Source organism: Marmota marmota, unplaced genomic scaffold, assembly GCF_001458135.2.
Source record: "Marmota marmota marmota unplaced genomic scaffold, marMar, whole genome shotgun sequence".
Taxonomy (NCBI): domain Eukaryota; kingdom Metazoa; phylum Chordata; class Mammalia; order Rodentia; family Sciuridae; genus Marmota; species Marmota marmota.
The window spans coordinates 7,970,500-7,976,247 of NW_026000136.1; the positions used below are offsets into that span (position 1 = coordinate 7,970,500).

Here is a 5,748-nt window from a genome sequence, read left to right on the forward strand (position 1 = left end):
AGTACATGTTTGAAGACATAAATTGGTGTCAACATACTTAATATACAACCAGAGATATAAAAATTGTGCTGTATATGTGTAATAAGAATTGTAATGCATTCTGCTGTCATTTATTTTTTTTAAATCAATAAAAAAAGAAATCCACCATATAACTAAAGAAACAAAATCACATAATAACATCAATTGTCACAGATACTAAATGATAAAAAAAAAAATTCCCAAGAATCTAGAAAGAGAGGTAAACTGTCTCATCTTGATGAAGACCCTCACTGAAAACCTATAGACAACATTTTATTTAATGACAAAGAATTCCCCTGGGATCAGGGACAAGGCATGGATATTCACTCTTATTCACCATTGTAGTAGAAATCCCAGCCAGAATAGTAAGGCAAAAAATGAAAAAAAAAATCCAAATTTAAAGGAAGAAATACAATAACCCCTGTTTGCAGATGTCATGTTTTACCTATGTAGAAAATTTTAAATAATCTACCAAAAACCCACTGAAAAAAATAAATTGATTTAAAAATGTCACAGGAATAAGATTAACATATGAAAAAAATTCAATCACATTCCTACATACTACCAAGAAACAAGTGGAATCTGAAATTAAAAACACAATATCGAGCAAGGAACAGTAGCACATGCCATTAGTTCCAGATATATTTAGAAGGATGAAGCAGTAGAATTACTTAAGCCCAAGAGTTTGAGACCACCCTGGGAAACATAGTTAGATCCTGTCTCAATAACAAAAAAAAGAAAAAAAGAAAAGAAAAAAAAAGAAGTACCACTTATGATTGTGCCAAAGAAATAAAATACAAAGGCATAGTAAACCTAGCAAAATATGTGCAGTATCTATATCCTAGAAATGACAAGAGGCTAATGAAAAAGTTTTAAAAAAGCTAAATAAATACATAGGAAGATATAGTATGTTCATGTATTGGAAGACTCAATTTTATAAATGTCAGTTACTTGATCCCAGTTTTCCTGTAGCTTGAATGTAATTCCTATGAAAATCCCTGAAAAAAAAATTATAAGCTTTTATAAACAATGTTCTAAAATACATATTAAAAGGAAAAGGTGAAAAGTCAAGGCTCATTGTCAGAGATTAAAATGCACACATACAGATAGCAGTGACAAAGTTGAAGCACTTTATTGCAAGCTGCTGCCAGCTTATATAGGGAAATGAAAGTCAGTTATCCTAAAACAGGAACCCCCTGGAACCAATCATAGTAACTGTCAGGTCATCATCTGTGGTGCATGGGATTCATGGGGGTCACGAGCTGTTCACAAGCCCAGATGGGTGAACCAAATTTTGAAAACTATATGTTATTCGCCCATTGTCAGTTTGCCTGCCACCATGTTACATTGATGGACCCATTATTAGAAAAACCTAGGGAACCCTCAGGGAAACTCCCAACAAAAGGCCTAGAAGAAATTAACAAATTTCAAAGATAAGAATAAAGTGAGGAGAAGCCATTTCAATCAATTTCAAATACTTATGTACTAAAGAAAATGTGATATTGCTGGAAAAACAAACACATAGATAAATGGACTAGAATGAGTAATCCAGAAATAGACCCACACAAAACTTCTCCTAACAGACCTTTTAGTTAGATCTGCTACAAATATTCTCTCTGTGACTTTATTTTTCCTTTTCTCAATAGTCACTTTATTTTTTTTTCAAATAGAAATTGTTTATGTATAATATGATATGTATATAGTATGAAATGGTTAAACCAAGCTAATTATCATATGTATTATCTCATATACTTAATATTTTTTGTGGCATTAGAACACATAAAAGCTATTCTTCAGTAATTTTTAAGTATTTAATATATTGCTATTAGCTACAGTCATTGTGATGTGGAATAGATCTCTTGGATATATTCTACCTATCTAACTGAAATTTTATGTCCTTTGATCAGCACCTCCCCAATTCTGTTCCTGATTTTTGACAGAAATATAAAAATAATAGGTTTCTCTTCCTGATTTTTGACAGAAGTATAAAAACAATAGGTTAAGAATAACTTTCTCAACTTATGGTTCTGCGGCAATTGACATCAGTAAGTAAGAATTACCTTAAAATGCTAACATTAGGTAAAAAACAGACTTAACACCAAAAGTATGATTCTTAAGAGGAAAAACTAATGAATTGGACCCCATTAAAATTAGGCATTTTGCTCTGTAAAATACCTTATAAATGGATGGAAACATAAGCTACTGATTGGGAGAAAAATATTCGTAAGCCATATATCTGATAGACTAATATCTAAAATATAAGAAGAACCCTCAAAATTAAATAGTGAAACCCCTTAAGCTGAAAAACTAAAAATAACCTCATTCAAAAAATGAGGAATAGATGGGTATAGTGGTACATGCCTATAATCATTGCAACTTAGGAGGCTGAGGCAGAAGGATTCCAAGTTCAAAACCAGTCTCAGCAATTTAGTGAGGCTGTAAGCAACTTGCTGAGATTCAATCTTAATATAAAAGATAAAAAAGCCTGGAGATGTTGCTCAGAGGTTAAACAACTCTGGGTTCAAACCCTGGTACCCACCCCCCAAAAAATGAGGAATAGATATGAAGACACTGATCACTGAAAATGGGAAATGAGTAGCCACAAGACAGTATGGCAGACCAAATAATTGCATGCTTGGATATTTATTGCGGAGAAATAAAAACTATGCTCTCCTAAACTTGAATATGAATATTTATTTTATTATTTATTTATTCACAATCACCCAAACGTGTAAACAGCCCAATTATCCTTCAGTGAGTTAAATAATCTGTGGTATGTTCATATCATGGGATAGTATGCATTAATCAAATGAACAAAATATTAACACACCAAATTAGCTGGATAAATCTTCCAGAGAAATATTCCTGTGAAAATACATTTTTTAGAGATTACATATTGCATTATTCCATTTAACTAATAATCCTTAATTAGCAAAAATTTATAAATCAAGAACATCGTATTGTTTGCCAAGAGTTTTGGAAAAGATTGGGTCAGTATGGGGAAGTAAGTTAATTTATAAAATGGCACCATGAGGGAAGGGAGTCTTGTAGTGATGGAAACATTTTATATCTTGACTGTAACAATTTCACAATTTTGGTTGTAATATTGAATTCTAATTTTGGGAGATAGTATTGTTAGAGGGAATTAAGTCAAAGGAATATAGAATCTCTTTGTATTATTTTTTATTATTTCCAAAATAAAATTTGAATTTAAAACAAATATGCACACAGAAAACAGTGACATTAAACACATGCACACTTAAATATGTAATGTGATCATAATTAGCATGTTTGAGATCATTAGGTCATTACCAAGTTTTGATAGGGAAATTTGTTTCATGAAAATAAGGAATAAAGTTGGTGTCTGTGCACATATTTGATTTTTTGCAAACAATGTCATTGATGATGCACATTATAGTTCTGCATTGTTTCTATAATAAGTAAAACAAGTGAACAACAACAAAAAGAACAAATGTAGGAAACTGTGGTTTATACATGTCTTCTAGTGTAAAACTGTGTGAGACTGTCTACACTTTGAAGAGTATGTGGTATAAATTAGATTTCTAGAAGAGGTCAGCAAATTTATCTGTGTACAATTTTGTCAGGTGTAAGAGATTTTGGAAGGTGTCAAATCCCAGATATCTACAGCTATTACTTTGTGATAAGAAATGATAGTAGCTATTAAACATTTTTAGTAACTAAAATCTGAAACAAAATTTTCTTGTTTCTTTTTTTAAAATATTAAAATAGAGCAATTTATTCTAGACACCTAGCTATGACACACAAGGTTATTTTTTTTTCTTTCCCAAAAGTGTGAGGAGTGAATGGGTTGGGGGGGGGGAGAGAAAATGGGAGACAGATATTGTTTAACAGAATCTGGAAAATGCTGACAGAGAATCATGTCTGGCTGTACGTCTGACACAGACAATAAAAACTGCAGAAGCCAGAATTTACAACTTCAGTGAGTGGTGGAAGAAACATTTCTGCATTTGACAAGAAACCACAATGAAGAAAAAAAGAGGAAGAACAAGTGGTTTATAAAAGAAGGAGAAAATAACAAGGAAAAAAAGCAGATCTTTACGTTGGACAAAGTGCACTTCACTTGGCTCCATGATCTATTTTTAGAAAGAACAAAAAGTCAAGTCCTATGATGTGGAGTAGAGTCAGAGCATCAAACCCTGCAATGTCCACCTGGTCCTTCCAGGTCTCTGTGGGGCAGTTCTCACCTCCCAGGTAGATACTGGACATGGCTCTTGGTCACTTTGAACCCCACGAAACATTCCAAAGAGGATACTGCATTATGTCTGCTTTCAAGGTTAGATTTGGTCACTAAGACTTAAGCATTCCTCACAAGTATTAAGAGCTGTAAACAACGTAGAACAGCAATTGCATGATACATGGGCCATCCCTTGACTTCAAAGATGGATCTAATGGCGCTCTGGCAGGAGGGTGAACAATGATCTGTAGACACGGAGGTTCCAAAAATTGCTGACGAACATGGTGTTCTGTGGATAGGGGAGGGACTTCAGGGGCACGAGATGCATGCCCCTGTCTGGTCCCCTGGTGGCCCATGCTCACTCCAGTCCAGTGGCTAGTTGTGAAGCAAGAAGGTGGGCAGGCCGCTTCGTCCTTCTTGGGCTTCCTCCTGTGCAGGAACTTGTCACAAGCTTGTAGCTCTCAGCTCCAATCTAACAATTCTGATGAGGCTCAGATTTTTCGAGGGGCTAATGAGACCCTGGCTACCAAAATCCATGTGCAGATTGTCTAGTGAGTCCCTGACATAGCCCATGGCAGTAGAGGGCTTGTCCAAGGAGCCATATCCCAGCAACGGGCTGATTTTGGACAGCTGGTATTATGTAGAGAGAAACATTTTTACTTAGGGAACAGTAAAGATGGTATTTATCTGGACCCCCAAAACCTGCATCCCAAACCTAATGCATCTTCAGAGCAGGAGATTATCAACTTATCAGGGACACCTGCTCTGTTCAATGATGACAAGGGTGACCCCATGCAACTTTGGCTTTCTTTGCTGAGTATTTAGGTACCACAGCTGGAACACAACACTCAACAGAGCACCTCTTGGTCTTTCTGGGCTTGCAAAATTCACATACCAAAGTGGAGGCGAATTCGAGGTCTGAGAAGGATTAATGCCCTCTGGCATCTGCAGATGGCCTCTGAGCATGCTCCATCGTGTTGTGGCTGTGGTTGCAGGTGGCAGCTGCGGCGGCTGCTGCGGCTGCGCGAAAACGTCTGCTGTGGCGTCTGCACCACGCCGGGCATCACAGCGACAATCAGGGACAGGGACTCTATGGGGCGGCTGTGGAACACCGTGCCATCCTCCTTGATGCTGATCTCGGCCTCCACATACTGCATTCCCTTCTGCTGGCTGGAGATGAGGGTAGCCGTCAGCACTACTGTCACGTTGATGTTGGACTGGCTGGTGTGGCTCTGGATCCCAGACGTGAAGGCTCAGTGGGAGAAACCTGATTCCTGGAGGTACCGACACACCAGAAAGTTCACCTCCTCGCTGGTAATGCTCTTCTTAGCCTCACCTTGCGGCGACGAGGTCTTTACAAAGTGGGAGCCACTCTTCAGAAGTAAATGCAGGCCGCCTTTCTTCTTACCAGGGCTTATGTTGAGACCTCTTTTCCAACTTCTATCACTCGCCGCCTGCAGCGCAGCTTGTGGCCGCCCGCCGCCAGGCAGCGCTGTACCTGTCTCTTATACACA

At 37.2% G+C, this 5,748-nt stretch overlaps 1 pseudogene; it reads right to left on the bottom strand.

Annotated features, from left to right (window-relative positions):
• Nucleotides 1–5,162: 5,162 nt before the first annotated feature.
• LOC125611156 overlaps nucleotides 5,163–5,748 on the bottom strand; it is a 9,699-nt pseudogene continuing 9,113 nt past the window's right edge.